General features: G+C 39.1%; 1 pseudogene; it reads right to left on the reverse strand.

Moving 5' to 3' along the window:
- Positions 1-8,404: 8,404 nt before the first annotated feature.
- Positions 8,405-13,187, reverse strand: LOC149992446 (neuropilin and tolloid-like protein 2; annotated as a pseudogene).
- Between the last annotated feature and the right edge of the window lie 7,848 nt (positions 13,188-21,035).

A 21,035-nucleotide genomic window follows, 5' to 3' on the forward strand; every position in this document is an offset into this window, starting at 1 on the left:
TTACTTCCAGGTTTTCAATTCTGTTCCATTGATCCGTATGTTTGTTGGTTGGCTGGTTTTTTGCCAATACCATATTGTTTTGATTGCTGTAGCTTTGCAGTATAGTTTAAAATTGGGAAGTATAATGCCTCTGGCTTTGTATATTTGTTTGTTGGTTGGTTGGTTGGTTTTCTTTCAGGATTGCTTTGACTGTTCAGAGACTTTCTGGTCCCATATATATTTGTGGGGGATTTGTTCTATTTCTGTGAAAAATGCCATTTGGATTTTGATAGGTATTGTACTGAATCTATATATTGCTTTAGGTAATACACACAATTTAATAATATTAATTCTTTGAACCAATGAACACATAATATCTTTCTATTATTTTATGTCTTTAATTTCTTTCAATAATGTCTTATAGTTTTCAATGTACAAGTCTTTCACTTTCTTAAATATTCCTAGGTATTTTCTTCTTTGGTTGAGACCGTGAATGGGATTGTTTTCATTTCTCTTTCTCATAGTTTGTTGCTAGTCTATATAAATGCAACAAATTTTTGTATATTGATTTTATATCCTGCAACTTTACTGTATTTGTTTATTATTTCTAAGTTTTTGTGGAGTCATGGTTTTCTATATATAAAATCATATCATCTGCAAATAATGAGTGACAGTTTCATTTCTTCATTTCCAATCTCAATGCCTTTTATTTCTTTTTTTGCCTAACTGCTCTGGCTAGAACTTCCAGTACAATGTTAAATAAAAGTAGTGAGAGAGAAACAAGATGGTGGAGGAGTAAGTGGAAGCTACACTAACCTCCTCCCAGAACTAGTCTGGATTTACAAACTTAATTTTTGAGAAATCATCTGGAATAACCAACCAAACACTAGCTGGAGAGAAGTCTTATAACCACAGAGAAACAGAAAAGGCCGCTACATCACAACGTGACCGGTAGGAAGTGCGGAGACGGGGAAGGGCTGGCTGGGCTCACACGGGTGGCAGCTGAAGGGACTGAGAAACAGCTCAGGAACTGGGGGTTCCCCCTGAGAAGGGCAGGGTCTAAACCCCCAGCTGGGCTTCCCAGCCTACAGCAACAGAGTGGAAAGTAAAATAGTATCCAGCTGAGAAAAGCGAAAAGCCACAGGGTTTCTTGCTAGCCAGAGAGAAACAGCTGGAGAAAAAGAGCTCTTAAGAGGATCACATACAAAAATATTTTACCCCCACTTACCCTGGGCTCAAGCAGAGGGAAGGCAGAGAGGACTGGAGACGCTTGGGGAGAGTTTGGTGTGGTGGCTTTGAGGGGAGAGCTGGGGGAGTGGCCGGCTGGGTCCCAGTGCTGACTCATTCCCAGTACTGCGGGCAGACCATTCCCCTCCAAGTGGTGTCAGCCTGAGGGAAACAAAAGCCCTGCCTACAGGAATTAAGCTGCCACACCCACAGTCCTTAAGCCTGACGGCTAATCACAGATTGAATAGATTAACAACTAAAGAAGACAGACAAAGGCAGTAGATCCCTGGAAGTCTCCAACAGGCTGCCTAGGCCCAGACTGGTACAGGATCTAATGCCACCAGAGGCAGATCCAGGAAGTGCAGATCATTCTAAGAAGCACCAACAAACAATAGGAGTTACAAAAATGGAAAGACAGAGAAACAATCCCCCATCGAAAGGAAAGGTAGAATTCCCAGAAAGAGTGCTAAATGAAATAGATGGGAGCAAAATATCAGATACAGAATTCAAAACATGGATTATGGAGAAGCTGAATGAGCTCAGCGGAAACTACAAAGAACTCCAGAAAAACTACAAGGAACTTACTGAGAATTACACCAGTATGAAAAAGGACATGGAAGCTATCAATAAGAGCCAGGAGGAAATGAAGAATACGATCTCTGAACTGAAGAACACAATAGAAGGAATTAAAAACAGGGTAGAGGAAGCAGAAGATCGGATCAGCGAGCTGGAGGACAACCTACACAAAAACTCCCAGACAATGCAACAAAATGAAAAAAGACTGAACAAGACTGAAGAGGTTCTAAGACAGCTGCAGGACAACATGAAACATAATAATATCCATATCATAGGAATTCCAGAAGGAGAAGAAGAAGAGCAAGGGATAGAAAACCTCTTTGAAAAACTAATGACAGAAAACTTCCCTAACATGAGGAGAGAAAGAGTCACACAAATCCAGGAAGCACAGAGGGTCCCAATGAAAATGAACCCCAACAGGCCCACTTCAAGACACATCATAATTAAAATGGCAACATTCAAAGACAAAGAGAGAATCCTAAAAGCAGCAAGAGAGAAACAACTAATAACATACAAGGGAGCTCCAATAAGGCTTTCATCAGATTTCTCAGCAGAAACACTACAAGCCAGAAGGGAATGGCAAAAAATATTCCAAGCAATAAAAAACAAAGGCCTACAACCAAGAATAGTCTACCCAGCAAGGCTCTCATTCAAAATGGAAGGTGAAATAAGGAGTTTCCAAGACAAAAGAAGGCTAAAAGAATACATCTCCACCAAACCAGCATTGCAAGAGATGCTAAAGGGTCTGCTTTAAGAAGATGAAGAAACAGAGAAACAGAGAGGAACACCAGTACAAAGGGGGAAAATGACAATGAATAAGTGCTGAAAGAAAGAAGGAACTTCTACCATTTGCAACAACATGGTTGGAACTAGAGAGAATTATGCTTAGCTAAATAAGCCAGGCAACAAAAGAAAAATACCTTATGCTATCACCTATTACAGGAAACTAATGAACAACACCAACAAATGAGCAAAATTGAACCAGAGGTATGTAAACAAGGAATAAACTAACAGTAACAAAGGAGGAGATGGGAGGGAGAGAAGGGTGTAAGAAAGGGAAGGGTCTAGTCAAAGAACATGTATAAATGACCCATGGACATGGACAACTGGGTGGGGACTGAATGTGGGAGAAGGGGGGGGTCGGGTACAGGGAAGCAAGAGGGGGAAAAAAGTGGAACGACTGTAATGGAAAAACAAACAAAAAAATTTTTAGTGGGGGAAAAATGAAAATATAAAGAATAGAAATGCAAGTTCAGTGAATATTAGAAGGACAAAGATTTTCCTTCACACTGTATATTTTTCTCCCTATCAGATCCCTCCAGAGTTTGGCATTGTAAAGAAGTAAGTAATGACATAAGTTTCTTTGCATAAAACTAATAAGACCAGTTGTTAATAGAGGTTGTTTTTTGTTTTGTTTTTAACTAAGACTTTGACTGGAATGTCATGCCTAAAGGAGACATGCTTGGGCTTTGGTTGTTACCAAAAAGCTCTGAGGAACTGGGATTGACTTTCAAAGGCAATAAAAGTCCACGAGATAAAAGACCTGGTACCTTGGATGGATGTGCGGTCCATGGCAATCTTTCCAGGGAAGGAATGCAGGTTGTTTTCCTGAAAGATGGCTAGATGGGACCTTAAGACACAATGGAAATCCAGAAGGACTTGGAAAAGACAGGTGTTTACAGGCAAGGTTGAATGTCAGGTATGTGGTTCTGCTTCTGTGCCTTGAAGGGCAGACTGAAGGTCACCCTAAATGTTCCTTGCATAAGTTCCAGCAAAGCGGAACTAAAGATTATAAGTGATCATTTTCTGCTCTTGTTGTGTTTATGCAAATGAACAGGATAAATTAAAAATGGACTTAATGTAGTCCCTTTAATGACAAGGACGGTAATCTTAGGGAGAAAAATCACGATTCAAGGAGAATCACAATGCTCAGTGGTAGACTATAAAGTAGTGCAACTAACCATCTTTAAAGTTTCTTTTCTTTTCATTTAAAATTTGTTTTCATTTGAAAGTTAAACTATGTCTGTGGCATTATCAAAGATGTTTAATTTGCAGGCAAGAAGAATGTCAAATGCCTTGCAACTGGATGTCTTTCCAATAAGACAGTCCTACAGATTTAGAGACTTGTATGTAGGTTATGTTACATAAATTAACATGTGTTTTCTGTTTTCAAAGGGCATAAGCCTACGATCTCATTACCTGAGTGATTGTCTGTACGTATAGGCCTCACTTAATCCTGTCTGCATCGCTGCCTCCTGAGACTCAACGGTTTGGCTGAACTAAGTGGCTGGGTTGGTGAAGAATGGGGTGGTCTGTGGGCTTCACTTTAAAACTGGTTTCTCTTTTCTGTCCTAAAGGCTTGGGCAGAAAGAGCCCAGAGGCCTGAGGGGGGTGGGGGGGACCTAAAATATTTCCCTCAGCCCAAACTAAGTATAATGGGCAAAAGGGTTTTGGACAGGTGAGATGTACCTGGCACACCTTCCTCCAAAGAAGCCCTTCTTTTCCCTAATGTGGGACACTGAAAAATTAATACCTGTCTTTTGTCATCTAGTGGTTATGAATTGAATGATGTCCTTTAACCCTGTTGCCAAATCTGTTGCCTCCAGAGTACAAGAGTGCCAGTCTGTTAAATCAAGCATGCCATTGTCCGGGGACAGCCAACCAACCTGGTGTCTGCACGATCCTTCCCCACGTGGGAACACCACCCTCCCCTCCACACCCCAACTCTTATTAGGGATTTCTGGACCCAAGGATAGGTAGGACGACGACCATGTCCAGCTTGAAGCAGCTAGAGGAACTCGAGACCTTCGCCCATTGTCCTTTATAAGATTATAAAGGGTCTAAAGTCTGAGAGGGAGGGATTGTTATTTTTTATTGTTAAAATAATTAATTATTTTTAAAAAAAGAAGAAGAAGAATATATGAAAGTGTGAGGCAGGAGAGCTTGTATGTACAACCCATGGGCATGAACTTGGGGGGGGTTGTTGGGGGAGGTGGGGTGCTGGGTGGAGGGGAGCAAAGGGGAAAAAATTGGAACTATTTTAACAATATAATAAATAAAGTATACTTTTAAAAAAAAAGTAGTGAGAGTGGGCATCCTTGTCTGTTTCCTGGGCTTAGAGAAAAAGCTTTCAGCTTTCACCATGGAGTATGATGATACCTTTGGTTTTGTCATACCTGGATTATGTTGAAGTACTTCCCTTGTATATGCATTTATTGAGGTTTTTAAAAAAACACAAATGGATGTTCTATCTTGTCAAATGCTTTTGCTGGATCTATTGATATAATCATATAATTTATTTTTTCACGTTGTTAATGTGCCATATCACATTGGTTGGTTTGCAAATGTGGAGCCATCCCTGCATCACTGGAATAAATCCCACTTGATCGTGGTGTATATACCTTTTAATGCATTGTTGTATTTGATTTGCTTATATTTTGGTGTGGAGTTTTGCATCTAAGTTCATCAGAGATATTGGCCTGTAATTTGTGTGTGTGTATGTAATGTTCTTGACTGGTTTTGGTATCAGGGTAATGTTGGCCTGATTAAATGAGTTAGAAAGCACTCCCTTCTCTTCAATGTTTTGGAAGAGTTTGAGAAGGATACATAGTCCCTCTCCTTTGACTGTTTGGTAGAAACCAGTAGTGAAGCCATCTGGTCCTGGATTTTTGTTTTGGGGGGTATTCTGATTACTCTTTTAACTTCCTGACTAGTAATGGGTCTACTCAGGTTTTCTCATTTCCATGATTCAGTTTAGAAAAGCTGTACAAATGTGCCCATTTCTAGGTTGTCCGGTTTGGTGTCGTATCACCTTTCAGAGTACTCTTGTATAACCCCTTGAATTTCTATAGTATCTGCTATAAATAAATTCTCCTCTTTCCCTTCTGATTTTATTATTTGAGTCTTCTCTCTTTAGTTCTTGGTGAAGCTTGCTAAAGGTTTGTCAATTTTGTTTATCTTTTCAAAGAACCAGCTCTTCATTTCATGAATCCTTCCTATTCTCTATTTTATGTATTTCTCTTTGATTTTTCTTTTGGGAAGCATTCTCGAGAAGAATATAGAAATGATGAATTTTAGGACCATGGCACAGTCAAAGCAGAAGCAGATATTGATGTATCAGTGTGTGTGTTTGTATGCTTTTTCTCAGGACTCTTTTTTCACTGCAGTTTCCGATGTACGCACTCATGAAACAACACTACATAGATGTTTGATACAACCTGGAGTTGATGGAAGATGTCTCGGCCCTTCCTAGTATTTCTAGGACCAGAGGATTCAAAGCCTTTCTGGCCCAGAAACAGCACACCTTCCGAACTGAGGCAAGGTGTCCACATCAGGAACAGTACAGGGGTCAGAACCTGTACCACTGATTTCTCTCCTAAGCAGTGTATGTGAAACTTCTGGCAACCACAAGAGGAGACGTTTCTGTCTCAAAAAGTCCCTTTAAAGAAATAATTTGTGGCCAAGCAGCAGGCTCTTCCTGTCCAGGAAGTTGTCCTACTGAGCTCCGGAACCACAATTGGATCTACCTCAGATGTCTTTTTCATTGTTTTTGAAACCAAATCTCGATGTAAAATAAGAATCAACTGTCATGCAATTTTGACAACACAATTCTGAATATCTATTAAAGTAAGACAAATGGAAGAGATGAGCAAATAAACCTACAATCAAACAAAAGAAACCCAAAAATTGTTTGTTGGACCCCAGGGGTAATACTATTTTTTGTTTGTTTGAATACCATGTCTGTATTAGTTATAATTCAGTTAATGGGTTTCTTTCCATATGTATCTTAGGGTCAAAAACCTAAGTGCCATAAATAACATGATTAAAGAATCATGTAACAAGATTCATGTAGTGATTTAGAACAAATATCACACAGTGAAAAATAATCATAAACCAAATGCTATAACCAAAGGAAACAAAATGCTTGTGTACACATTACCAAGGTCTTTACAATAAATTATGGTGTACATTTCTGTCACGGCATATTTATATACAAAGCTGCTAATGTGAACAAAAAGAAATCTGTCATGTAGGTCATTAATCTTGATTTAATAAAGTTTTGTACGGTATGAAATAATATCAAAAGTCTAAATAAATAAATTTTTAATCATTTTTCTAAATTATTGTTTATATTACATAAAAAACATAAAGTCAAAAGTGCAGTTTATAAAAAAAAAGAAAAATTGTTATTCTTGGTAAGAATGAGAAAAATGTATTGTCCCAAGTAAGAAGCAATCTAAAGGCTTATATAGTTTCTTAGGAATTTTCCTTTAACTCTCAACCTTGGTTACCATATGCTATAAGATAAACTAATACACAAGAAGCTAAATAATCTTTTCATTAAAATAATATAAGACATCTGGTGAAGAGAAACATTGTAAAATAAACATAATGATAGGCTTCCTTAAAAATGAATAATGACACTTTGTTCATAGGGATAAACAGGCTATCACTGAATGAGACCAAATTTGGGAAATTTCAAAGGATTTCTAGACGTTTTCATCTTTTTCAAGTGTTAAGTCATAACTGGCAATGGTCCATACATCCCAGAATTATGAAACTTTCTCATATTACTAAGACAAAATATGACTTAAATGTGATCAATCACAACATCTACTTCTCACAGAAAATAAAGACTAAGGATCCAATAATTAAATGGCAATGGTATAGAAATTAGTCAGGAAGAAACAGATGGATGAAGCATAACTCTGGGTCTTAATTGGTACTTAAGGCAGTAACTATCATATTTTAACAAATTCTAGAACAAATGCCCAATGTGGAAATATATGTGGTACATCAGCCATTTATATTTATGAAAGAAAATGAAATGGTAAAATTACTGGCTTACAAAACAAATTAAATTCAGAGAGAAAAATAAAAGGAATGTAAAGAAAAATCTTAATTTTAAACTCACTGTGAGATAAAAATATTGACAGCTGTATCAATCAAGAACAAATTCCTGTTCCTAAGACTAACGGAGAGCCCACACCTAGTTAATCACACACACTCCCCTCTCTGAATGGTATTTAACAGGTGCTTTGTTTATATGACACCAGATAGTGGAGGATTATTATTCTTTTCACTGAATGGAGTAAGTTCCTTGGTTGGTTGAACACATGTAGACTATCTGAGATAATAACAACTTCACTATTACAATAGATTATGGGAAAGTGAAAATATTCCTAGTTTTGATATAAGAGAACAAGATTGGCTGCTGAAAACAGGGGTGCTCTACAGGCTGGATATGTATGTTACCAAACTCAAGGGGTTCACCTCTTGGGGTGTTCTGTTCAAGAACAAAATGGGGCGACTGCAAGATAGTTTTATTTGCTTGCAGCAAGTAAAGGAAACAGGAGATTCATACCCAAGGCTCTTTCTTGCCTCTGGGAAGGGAGGTTTAGCCATTGCTTGTATACATGTGTTGGTCCATTACACATTGATTTCTTCTTTGCAGTTGGCTACACTTACCTGGTTGGGTTCCTGTCAAGCTCATCTTGTGTACAGCTGGTCTGCAAAATACTGTGCTACATTTTCACATTTAGTAAGAACTGCCCAGAGCTTAAGACCCTTGTCATATCTAACACATACGCACTTAATAATTAATGTCACCTTTAGTGGAAGATTAAACGTGGATGGATATGGATGCTTATGCAGAATCTTCTCGCCATTCACAAACGTCAGGGGAAATCTCTTCCGTCACTCTGTCTTCCAGGGCTTAATCAGGGCACTCGGGTACCCGTTTGAAAGTGTAGCTACTCTGTTTTGAAGGTGCTATTAAGTGTTTTCATTGGCCGTGGTTGTGCAAGGTCATTTCCAAGGGAATTCCGTGGAACTGAGGTTTGTTTGCCACGGGGGGCTAGCAATCCACCGTGAAGGTCCTGAATGCAGTGGGAGGTGGTGGGGCAGCTGTGTGTCTTTGGTGGCTGACCAGTTCCTCTGATAAGTGGGCCAGGACGGCAGACATCCTGCCCAGCAGTGAGAACAGCTCATAAACGAGGAAGATCAAACACTTATTGAAATCCACTTGTATTCAAAGCCACTTTGCAAGCGGTGACCTTTCTTCGAGGCTGTTACACTTGTACTAAAATAGAAACAGTGAGAGGGGACCAGGACAGTCCCTGACTTAATGCCACTCATCATTCCATGAGTTTTAGTGATGTGTTCAAATAGTCCTGCGCATTTCTTTTCTTTACAATGACTTCCAACCCAAGGGTACGCACAGTTTTGGACACCATTACAGACTAAAAAGCATTGGTGCACATGTTGCTATGGCAAAGAAGGCGGTGCCTGTGCGGGAAGACTCCGCAGGGGAAGTGAAGAGCGTTCTACACCTGCCGCCCGGCTGCCTCCATCGCCCGTGTTCCCAGGTCTCCAACTCCCGTTTCAAGCCTTACACCATTGGCCACGGCGACGCAAAAGCTGGCCTTGAGATTTTCAACAGAACCGCTTCTGTCATCGAGTGCAGTGAAGCTCTCTGGCATTTACCGGAGCGCTCCGTCTAATAATCTAGGAACATCAAATAAATGTTAGTGCTCGGAGTAGCTTCCATTGCCCATGTGCAGGCAGCCGCTTGGCCAGGCTTTGTTGCTTTTCTTGTCGTAACTGACTAGAATATACTTCCCTATCAGCTCCTGAGAGCTCACAAGGGCCGTCTGGGATGGGATTTATAATACCTCCGGGGTAAAGTCTGGACCTGGAATAAACAAATATTTTGCTCAAGATCCCAGTTAACCTAATCGACATGAATGTCCCTGTTGATCTGCTTAACGGGGGGCTTTTTGCACCACAGAATCAATCTATGAGTAGAGAGAAATGAAATGCCCCCTTTTTCCAAATGATCAGACCCACAATTCAAAGGCTGGTTCTGCGTTAAAATGTTCATCAGAAGTCAACTCTCTTCTTTGACATGGAGCAGCTTCCACAATGGAGATGCACTCGCTCCCTGTGTGGTGGATGTGAGTCCGGATAATTAGGGGAAGCAAAACGACCTCTATTGCTACACTAGGTGGCAGGGATGTGCTCGATTCCAGTCATTTGTCCATCTTGGCTCTTCTGGGCCACAGCAGTCCCTTCCACTACCGGTACTGCTATCGTCAACACTGAGGACCCATCGGCCCTGCCCCGTGCCCATCATGGCCACCAAGCTGCGTCCCCGCGGGCGGGCGCCGACTCCCTGCCGCGGTGCTCTGTCCCATCGGCCCTCAGGGAGCCCAGCCACGGGGACACGTGGGACTGCTGGGCGAGGGTCTGGTTCGCGCCCCTGGTCCCGGAGGGCGAGAGCCACGTGCCAACCGCGCCGCCTAGTGGTGATATTATTCAAAGGCAAAATTGTTTCCAAAGACCTGAGCTTTGGCCTTCACATTTGAAAGAATACAGGAGCTGCAACGAATAATAAAATAATCATTTTTTTTCCTTTGGTTGTCTTCGTGGTATACAGAGTTTACACCCCGACTGTGGGAACCATGCTTGCTTTCCCAAAGGCAGAACGAGCTCACTAATCGTACTCCTCTCTCCATCTCCCCCTTTCCTGCAACCCCACCATTTTTAGCTCTTTGTGTTTCTGTCTCTGATTGGTTGTCCCATTGTATTTGTCTGGCTTTCTCTCAGACTCCGTCTCTGTTTCTCTTTCTTCCTTTTTCTGTCCGTCTATCTAGAATAAAAAATGAACAAACGAAACAAACCAAAAGGATCTGCAGCCAACATAATGGTGGCTACCAGAGGGCAAGGGGGTGAGGGGCGGGCGAAATGAGTAAAAGAGGTCGATTGTTTGGTAGCAAATGAAAACAAGTCCTTTGATGAGCACACTAGAGTGTATAAAGATACTACATTACAACGTTGTATGCCTGAAACTTCTAGGACATTATAAGCCAATGTAACCTCAATAAAAAAGACAGAGATTGGCAGAATGGGTTTTAAAAATTAGGATCCAAATCTATGCTGTCTACGAGAGCTTCATTTCAGATCCAAATAGACAAATAAGTTGAAAGGGAAAGAATGGAAAAAGATATTTTGTGTAGATAGTAAGAAGAAAGCAGTGGTGGCTATGCTAATATCAAACAAAGCAGATGTTAAATTTTAAAAGTTATGTTAGACAAAGAAAGACATATTTTAATAAAATATTTCATACAAGAAGATATAACAATTAGAAACATTTATAATTACAGAACATCAAAATCTGTGAAACAGACATTGAAAGAACTGATAAGACTAACAGAGAATTCTACAATAGCTGGAGAACTCACCACACTCTCAATAATGGATAGAGCAACCAGACAGATGATAAGAAAGGAAACAGAATAGACAGATTGAACGACAAAATAAATCAACTAGCCTAATAAACATATATAGAACACTCTACCCAACATCAACAGCATACATGTTCTCAAGTGGACACAGGACATTCTCCAGGATAGGCCATATTTTAGGTCATAAATCATCTCCTTAATAGATTAAAAAGAATACAATACAAAGTATTTTCTCTGACCACAATGGGATGAAGTTAGAAATGAATGCCATAAGACCCCAAATAGCCACAGCAACCTTAAGAAGAACAAAGTTGGAGGGATCACAATACCTGGTATCAAACTATATTATAAAGCCACTGTAATCAAAACAGTCTGGTACTGGCATAAGAACAGACACATAGATCAATGGAACAGAATAGAGACCCCAGAAACAAACCCACGTCTCTATGCTTAATTAATATTTAGCAAAGGGGGCACGAGCATACGATGGAGTAAAAATAGACTGTTCAATAAATCATGTTGCGAGAACACGATTTAAATGAAACTAGACCACCAATGTATACCATACACAAGAATAAACTTAAAATGGATGAAAGACTTAAATATAAGTCATGATACCATAAAGGTCTTAACAGAAAACATAGGCAGTATAACTTCAGATATCCCACAAAGCAATATTTTTGCTGATACCTGATATCGAAGCCAGACAAAAACACTACAAGAAAAGAAACTACAAAACAATTTCCCTTATGAACATCAACGAAAAAATTCTCAACATATATTGTATCCTTGCCCTGGGAGGTGAAATTCACCAGATAAAATAATAAAAACTGTGTAAGACATGCCGCTGCATTAGGGCAATGACAGAGAGGAGCGTCACCCCTCCCAGGTCTAAAGAATGCAGGGACAGCATCCCCATCATATCTCTGTGGAACTCAGTCTGGTTCCCCCAGGACAGGAGTGAATCCTGGAGGATAACTCTAGACTGGGGCTCTGCAGACTATGGATTGCAGACCCAAACTGGTAGCACCTGTTTTTTTATATGGTTTTTACTTTTATAGATGACTGAGAAGGAAAATAAAAGGAGAATAGTATTTGGTAATGTGAAAGTTACATGAAATTCAAATCCCAACATTTATGAATAAAGTTCTATGAGCAAATCACATTGACCGGCATCAGCAGACTAGGCACTCCCACCACATTCTCAACTCACAGGAGAGCAACGACCGGGAAAATTAGAAAATGTCAACAGGAACATCTCAACACAGCCGATTTTCTTCATAAAAATACAATTGGAAATAGGGCTGCAGCCAAAGTAAGTTGCCAAGTGGCTCATTTGTTCGCCAGGTGAGGAAAACCATTTAAGATGGTGGTTTAATTAAAACCATGCTTGGTCGCAGCAGCCAAAGAAATGCGTTCGGAGAAAACAAACTTATTGAAGACGATTAGCTTTCCGCTTGACGAGATGAGGACTTAGGAGCCATAGGCAATTTTTAAAAGCACAATACTTGCCCAGCAGAGGGCAGCATTACCCCACAGAGCCAAAACCACCTGCAGGAACGCGGTTCAGAGGGTCTGCAACATGGGGTGTGTTCATTGGCCAATGTTTAATCGCCAACGTACTGACTTGTTTAATCTTCATGAAAACATGGCAAGATAAAGGAGGTCGGTGGTTTGGTAGCAAATTAACACTAGTCCTTTCATGAGCACGCTATAGCCTATATAGGTATTACATTACAATGTTGTATAACTAAAACTTCTAGGACATTATAAGCTAATGTAACCTCAGTTATAAAGACAGAGGCTGATTTTACAGTGGTTATGTGACATTTATAAGGGCATGCTATTAGGAAGCCTAAGTCATTTGTGTCGCTCCAGGACCTCTATTTTTATTTAAGTAAATGATTATAAGGTGCCTTCTAGGTGCCAGGCATGTTTTAATCCCTTTACTCTTACAACAGTCTCGGGATTTTAGTACTTTTATTACCATCCCCATTTCACAGATGTGGAACCTATTCCCCCAAATAACTGAAGAGAGGACATGAGCGCTCACCTCCCAGGTAGGACGCGTCCAGTTTCAGGAAACAGCTGATGCAACAAGCGGCGGCTCGCGGACAAGAATTGTCACTTACAGGCTCCGTCTACCGTCTTCTGGAACATTCTACGATGACTTCTTTCTCCCTCATGGCCAGCATGGATGTCTTCTAGTCTTTTTCTTAAGACACAGAGAAGTGATAAGCTTTATTGTGACTCTTTAATGTGGAAAACATAAATTTAAAAACATGACAACAGGAGAGAATAGACAGAAAAATTAGCTTTAAACTTCATATTTTCAACTTTAACATAGTGGTTACTGGCGAATGCATACCAAAGGCAAAACTACAATTATGTGAGTCAGTCAAGTATAAGTAAGAACATGTGTGCACACAACACATACGCAAGTTACAGGAGGTCTCTCTACTTAAGTGCCTGGAAATCATGGCACCCACTTATATTCACTTAGTGTTTTCCTGGAAAACAGCCAGAATTCTAGGGCCTTTGTCTCAATATAATGATTTTTCATACTTAAAAAATAATTTTTGCTAGCACAAGTTTAACTTTATCACTTAAATTTTAAGGCAGAATCGAGGTCGGGTCAGATTGCCCTCTCTAGCTAAGTCAAAAGCTATCAAGAAAAATCGGAGGAGGACCTGTGCTCCCGGAAGGAAGGTGATGCCCACAGCAAGGTCTAGAATGCAGCAGTGAGAAGCATTGACTCATTTAAACCACCTGGATACACCATTTTTATAAATTACCTTTGCCATCACAGCAGGAGGTTGGGTTTTACCAGGTGGTGTGACCCAAACCTTCATTCCCATGCCATCCAAGCCTTTTTTAGCTGCCTGGTCTTTACTAAGGTGGGGGTGGGGGGCTCCAGTTTCCCACTGACCAGTACGACAGGCCAGGGTGTCTGGAGCACACCCAGTGAACATGCTAAGCCTTGGTGCTCATCACCCCAGTGGGTGTCAGTAGCAGGATTTCCACCTGGTGATCAGAATCAATCACCTTGGCTTATTTTCTGCTTTTTTGCTCAGAAGAACCCCAAATGGCCAGGGCAGTCTCAACTTCCAATTTCATTTTTACTTGATTAAAGAAAATTTTTATTGAAATACATTTGCCCAAATTGCAAAAAAGCTCTCAGTGTAGGGTGTGACAAATTGGTACAAAACCACACCTTGGCCTTGGCTGGGTGGTCCAGTTGGTTGGAGCATTGCCCCACGCACCAAGAGCTGTGGGTTTGACCCTGGGTCAGGCACGTACCTAGGTGTGGGATCGATCCCCACTCTCGCCCATGTGGGAGGCAACCGATCTGTTTCTCCCTCACGTCAATGTTTCTCCTCTCTCTCCCTTCCACTCTCTCTCTCTAAAATCAATAAACATATCCTCAAGTGAGGATTAAAAAAAATAAAAACACCACACCCCGTACCTACTGCCTGAATCAAGAAATAACATGTTATTAGCTCTGCAGAAGCTCCCTCCTGACCACTTTCTTTCCAGGAAACCACTAATCTGACGTGTGAAACCACAGATCAGTTTTGTCTGTTCTTTAACTTTGCCGAAATGGAAGCACACGGCACACATTCTTTTGTGACTGTCTCCTTTACCCCAGCATAATATTGGTGAGATCCATTCACGTGTTTTGCAGTTGTATGTTAGTTTACTTGCCTTGTAGTCAGAAAGCCCCCCAACTATTGTCTCCATTCTGCTGTTGATGGGCCTTAGGGGTCTAGGCCATGTCCAGCTTTCAGCCACCCCAAATACCGTTGCCCAGACATTCTTGCATATGTCTCTGGGTGTGCACTTCTGTTGTGCATACCTGAGGCTGCATTCCCGGGTCGAAGGAATCTGTGTGATTTACTTTCAAAGATGTTTCCAAATCATTTCTCAGAAGTGGTTGTACCAATTTATAACCCCACCAGGAACATCTGAGAGTTTTAGTTTTTCCACATTCCTCCCAACTCTGGCTTTTTCATTTTTTATAGCAGTATTGTGGTTTTAACTTGCATTTCTTCAGTAGCAGTTGAGATTAAGCACATTTTCATTCGTTTATTGGCCCTTCGAATGTACTCTTGTGATTATCTCGTTCCTTTTTCTATTACTTTGTCTTTTCTCATTGAGTCTTCTTTTGTCAGATATGTAATTTGAACATATTCTCTTTTTATTGGTCTTTTAATTCTCCTAATGCTATTGTTGGATGTTCAGACATTCCTAATTTTAATTTGTCCAATTTGTAAATCTTTCCCTTAGTGGTTGATGCCTTTTGTATCCTTTAAGAAATTATTTCGTGTCCCAAAGTCATGAAGATAGTCTCATGTATTATGTTCTAAAAACCCGTATTGTTTTACTTTTCACATTTGGGTCTGTAATTCACCAGGAGTGATATGCTTGCATATGATTCAAGTAGGGATCAAGTTTAATTTCCCCCCCTTATTAATATGTAATTGAACCGACACTATTGAATGAAAAGGTCATCTGTCCTCAGCACTCTGCTGTGCCCCTAATCCTCGATCGCGTTTGCGTGAGAGCACAGGGCTGTTTCTGGGGTCTCCGGTCTGTTCCATCAGCTGTGTGCACCTGCACTGATCTGGTGTCATATTTGCTGTGTCTTTGTACTAAGTCTCTATCCAGAGAGTGTTCATAATCCAGCTGTCTCCTCCTCCTTTGCCACATTTTCTCAACTGTCTTTGTCTTTTACAGACTTTTCCATTTCCACACACACACGAGGCCTATTGGGATTTTAACTGAGACTGCACTGACTTTGGATAAAGTTGGTCTTTCCCATAGTGACTCTTTCAGACCTTCCGCGCAGCGCATCACCGTTTTGCGCCGCGTCTTACATTTTCCTTAATTTCTCTCATTAATGTTTATACATTTTTGTGTAGAAGCCTTATACATTTTTATGGATTACTTTCAGGTATTTGAAGATTTTAAAATGTGTTAATTCATTTATTTTTCAATTGTAGTTTACAGACAACATTATATTAGTTTCCCTTGTACAACGTCTTGATTAGACATTTGTGTACCTAAGGAGGTGATCACCCTGCTAGGTCTCGTGCCCACCTGACACCATACATCGTTATTACGATATTATTACCTGTATTCCCTACGCTGTACGTTACGTCCCCGTGACTATTTTACAGCTGCCACTTTGTACTCCTTAGTCCTTTCATCTGTCTCACCCCATCCCAAGCCCCTCCCATTGGCAACTGTCAATTTGTTTTCTGGGTCTGTAAGTTTGCTGCTGTTTTGTGTGTTTATTTTGTTCGTTAGATTCCACATATGAGTGAAATCATGTGGTATCTGTTCCTTTCTTATGCTTTTGTTCTCTTCTCTTATATGTTGATGGTTTTCTATAGTGTTCTGTTTGGATTCTTTTATTTTTTATTATTCCTTATATGTCTTACAGATGTTTGGTTTGTTGTTAGCAGCTTATTTTATTTTTATTTTGTTTTATTTTTTAATTTTTGTTTATCTTTAGAGAGAGGGGGAGGGAGGGAGTAAGAGAGGGAGAGAAACATCAATCAGTTGCCTCCTGAATGTGCCTCAACCATGGACCAAACCCACAACCCAGGCATGTGCCCTGACCAGGAATCAAATCGGTGACCTTTAGCTTTGCGGGACAACACCCAGTTGGCTGAGCCACACCAGTCAGGGGTGTTTTTGTTATTCTTATTTACATCTTGTGTGTGTGTGTGTGTGTGTGTGTGTGTGTCCTTCAGTTGATTGCTATAGTTACAGATGATTTCCCTACTTCTGTTTTCTAACCTTTGTACTACCTTTATAGATAGTTGGTTCATCCACCGTTTTTACAAAGAATTGTCTTTGTCAGGGAGGATTTTTTCTTTTCTTAGTCATGTTTTTGCTTTTTTCTTTTCTATTTAAAGAAGTTGTTTAACATTTCTCGTAATACTGGTTTAGTGGTGACGAGCTCCTTTAGTATTTTGTTGTCTGGGAAACTGTTTATCTCTTCTTTGATTCTAAATTATAGCCTTGCTGCACAGATAAATCTTGGTTGTAGTTCTTTGTTTTTCATCACCTTGAAGATTTCGTGACATTCCTTCTGAGGGCAAAGTTCCTGTTGAGAGATTAGCTAATAGTCACATGGGAGATTCCTGTACATAACTCACTACTTTTCTCTTGCTGCTTTTAAGATTTTTTCTTTGTTTTTAATCTTTGGTATTTTAATTATAATGTGTCATGATGTGAGCCCTTTTGGGTTCATTTTGTTTGGGAATTTCTGTGCTTCTTGGACATGTATTCTATTTCCTTTGCTTGGTTAGGGAAGTTTTCAGTCATTATTTTTGTCTAATAGGTTTTTAATCCCTTTTTCTCTTTCGTCTCCTTTTGGCGCTCTTTAATGTGAATGTTGGTACACTTGATGTTGTCCCAGCAGTCCTATAAACTGTCCTCATGTTTTGGGATTCTTTTTTCTGTTTGCTGTTCCGGTTGCCTATTTTCTGCTACCTTGTACCCCAGATCACTGATTTGATCCTCTGCCTCATCTAATCTGCTGTTGATTCCTTCTAGTGTATTCTTCATTTCAGTTTTGTATTCTTCATTTCTGACTGGTTGTTTCTTATGCTTTTTACCTCCTTTTTTGTGTTTTTGTTTTATCCTTTTAAATTCTCACTGAATTAATCTGTTCTCCCCCTACTCTTACTAAGCTTGGCACCCTTTGATGGGCACCAAAATGCAGACAGAGACCAACTTCCACCTGTGTCAGGCATGTGACCACTTAGTTGAAGCTATGCTCCAGGCCAAGAATGGACACCACTTTATGCCAGGCTTGGGGCCATCTGATGGGAGTTATAATGCAAGTTGAGCCCAGTTCTTGATGCTGGTTGTTCTACAATTAAGTTGTAATTTTGGTGTGATTATGGAAGGAGATGAACACAGAGTTCACCTACTCAGCCATCTTGATCAGAAGTCAAGCATTTATTCCTTTTTATCCCTGGTAATTTTCCTTGTTCTGAAGTCTGCTTTCTTTTGATTGGCATTTGATTAGTGGCTATATTGTATATCTTTTTCACCCTTAAATGTAGATCTCAGTTTAGGTTTTGGTTTGTATTTTTTTTTTTTTTTTTGTATATTTAAGCACCAAATTTATATTTATATAAACTGCCAAACTCATACTGTTTGCTTATTTTTTTTATGGGTTCAATTATTTTTGTTCCTTTATTTTTTAAAAACTGTGCTTTCTAGAGGCTTTAGAATATATTTTAATATTTGGCAGAGGCAAGCCTCATGAAAAAATTTTTTAAATGTGTTCCTGTCTATTCTTATACATTTATTCTTCTATCTAAAGTTTAGCATAAACTTGTCTAACTCCATAAAAAAATAAAAACGTTGTTAGTGTTTTTATTGGCATTATCTTACTAAAAATAACTTTATAAAATTTTTTTTTTATTTTTCTTACTAAATAACTTGGGAAGAACTGCATCTTTATGAGTTGAGTCTTCTTGCCAAAGGATAACTGATGTCTTTTTATATGTTCAGGTCTATTTTCATGTTTTTCAGAAATTTAAAAAGTTTTTCTCTTATAGATTTTGCGTATTTTTTTGGTTTAATTTTATGTCCTGTTTCTTTACCGAGTGATTTTGAGGAAATATTATTATTGATTACCAGAAGTTTTGCAGGTACGTGATATTATCCTCTGCCATTAGAAATGGTTTTGCTTCTTTTCAATTCTTATCTCAACAATGTGTCCTTGATTTCTCTTGCCTAATTGCATTGCTCGATACCTCCAATGGAATGCTGAAAGTGTGGCGACAATGGGCATCCTTATCTTGTTCCTAATCCAGAAATGTTCCTGGTGCTCTAGCATTTTCTCAGTTAGCAAGACACTGGCTGTAGGCCTTTAGGACAAAGATATATATTTATATCTACCTGTCTATGATTAAGAAGGTATTAATTAATTTCTGTTTTCACTTCTTTTCACCCAGAATAGATATTAAATTTTATAAAATATTTTGTAGTATCTATGGAAGCCACTCTAGTTTTAGCTTGATTTCTTTTAAAATGGTCTTTCTGAGGGTCCCTTCTAGTGAGAGTCCTCAAACGATGAATATCTTAGATTTTTTCATAGTACCTTGGACGTTGTATAGAGTTTAATTGATACTTTGGTTGTTCTACTCATAAGTGTAAGCTTGTTGGTCATTTACCAACTTCATGAGTCTTTTCATTTTTTATGCTTACTGCTTAGATGCTGTGTAAGCCACTAACAATTCCCATAATTAAGCCCTTCTTATTGGACACACTCAGTTAATAATACATTCTCCTCCAGCTCTTCTTAAAGTTGGTCTTGTATATTATAACATTCAAAACAACCCTAGTATTTTACAACTGATTCAGTTTTTTTAATTGAATAAATTTGACATGTAGTGTTGTGTATGTAAAGTATACAGAATGCTAACTTGATATATTTATATATTGTAATATGAATGCTGTTGTAGCAATGTTTATCATATTATGTAATTATGGGGCAATGTATTATCTATGCTTATTATATTTTGTGTTAGATCTCTATGGCTTATTTGTTACCCATTACAAGATTTTACCCTTAAACACTAATAATCTTATCACCCCATCCCCTGGTAACCACCATTTTATTGCTTTTTTACAAGTTTAATGTTTTTAGATTCCACACATAAGTGATATCCTATCAGTTCTCCCAAACTGACATAACTCATGTAGCATGTAATATTTCTACTTTAGAGACTCACTGATATTTTCTTTGTGACTTGATACATGATTCCAGTTTGTGAATAATCTTCATACATTGAGAATGAGTCATATTTTCTACTATCAGAGTGAAAGTTTTAATATATAACCGTGTTATAACTTATTGATTATATTTTTATTTATTTTATATTTTCCATTCATTTTGTTTCACGAGATCTGTCTTGTCTGAGTGGTGCATTAAAGTCTCTCGTTATTAATGTGTTTTTATGCTTCTTTGCATCTCATAACTATTGCTTTAAAAGCAATAGTTTTGTTGCATTATCTGATGTGTAGATATTTATAATGAAAATAGCTCCATTGTGATTTGTGATTTTTCACTTAGAAAGAATAAACATTTTTTGAAGCCCATTTTACTTTCTTCCTGGAATGCCTTTCTGCACCCACTTATTTCTTGTGGATCATTTCTGCTCATCTTTCCCGTTGGTGTTTGTATGTCATGCCCTTCCCTGACCTCCCACAATCTGCTTCTTTATTATAATTTCTCAAGATGAACATATAAACTCATCAAATCATTCTGTACATGTTAAGTTCCTGCTGTGTGTCAGGCACTACTCAGGATATTGGGGAAGCCGCTGTAAATAAGAAAGCCATGAACTCCCTCAGAGAGTTCATGGTCATCCTTAATTGTTGTTTTGTCACATGTAACAAAATTTGTAGTTTAATATTGTTTGTTTATTGCCTGTAAACTTCATGAGAAAAAAAGACCATGTGTTCTTTTGTTCATTGTTAAATTCCCAGCACTTGATACAGTGGACACCATTGAGGAGGCATTCAATAAGCATGGGTTCAATAAATCCATATGTCTATCTCTACTTACCTATATGTTTTACACTCCAGACTAGTGGAGAATAGTCATAATGACACACCAAAAAAGTGTAACTTTACTTTTTCAGTTCAACTATAAGTTTTCTCACCCAGGTACAGTCTGAAATTCATCAGGAGAGGGAGGGATTCCTTTGTATTCGGGCAAACATTTCTGTTCTCCCTATTTTCACCTTTGCATAAATGAGTTCATTTTTGTTTTCTTAGTAGGGGACTAGAAAGCCTGGAACCAGCCGGCACCTCGCAGGCATCCTGGGAAGGACAGGCGAGAGTCCATTCCAATGGCTGTGCTGAGGGCATGTTGTCAGAGAGCTTAACAGAGCTGGAAGGGCCTGAAGTCAAGAGTTAGCCTTTTCATGCCTCCTTTTCCAGCAGTATTTTAGGAGAAAGCAATTCAGATCCTTA

This window comes from Furipterus horrens, unplaced genomic scaffold (genome assembly GCF_987537825.1).
Source record: "Furipterus horrens unplaced genomic scaffold, mFurHor1.1.pri manual_scaffold_15, whole genome shotgun sequence".
NCBI classification, from domain to species: domain Eukaryota; kingdom Metazoa; phylum Chordata; class Mammalia; order Chiroptera; family Furipteridae; genus Furipterus; species Furipterus horrens.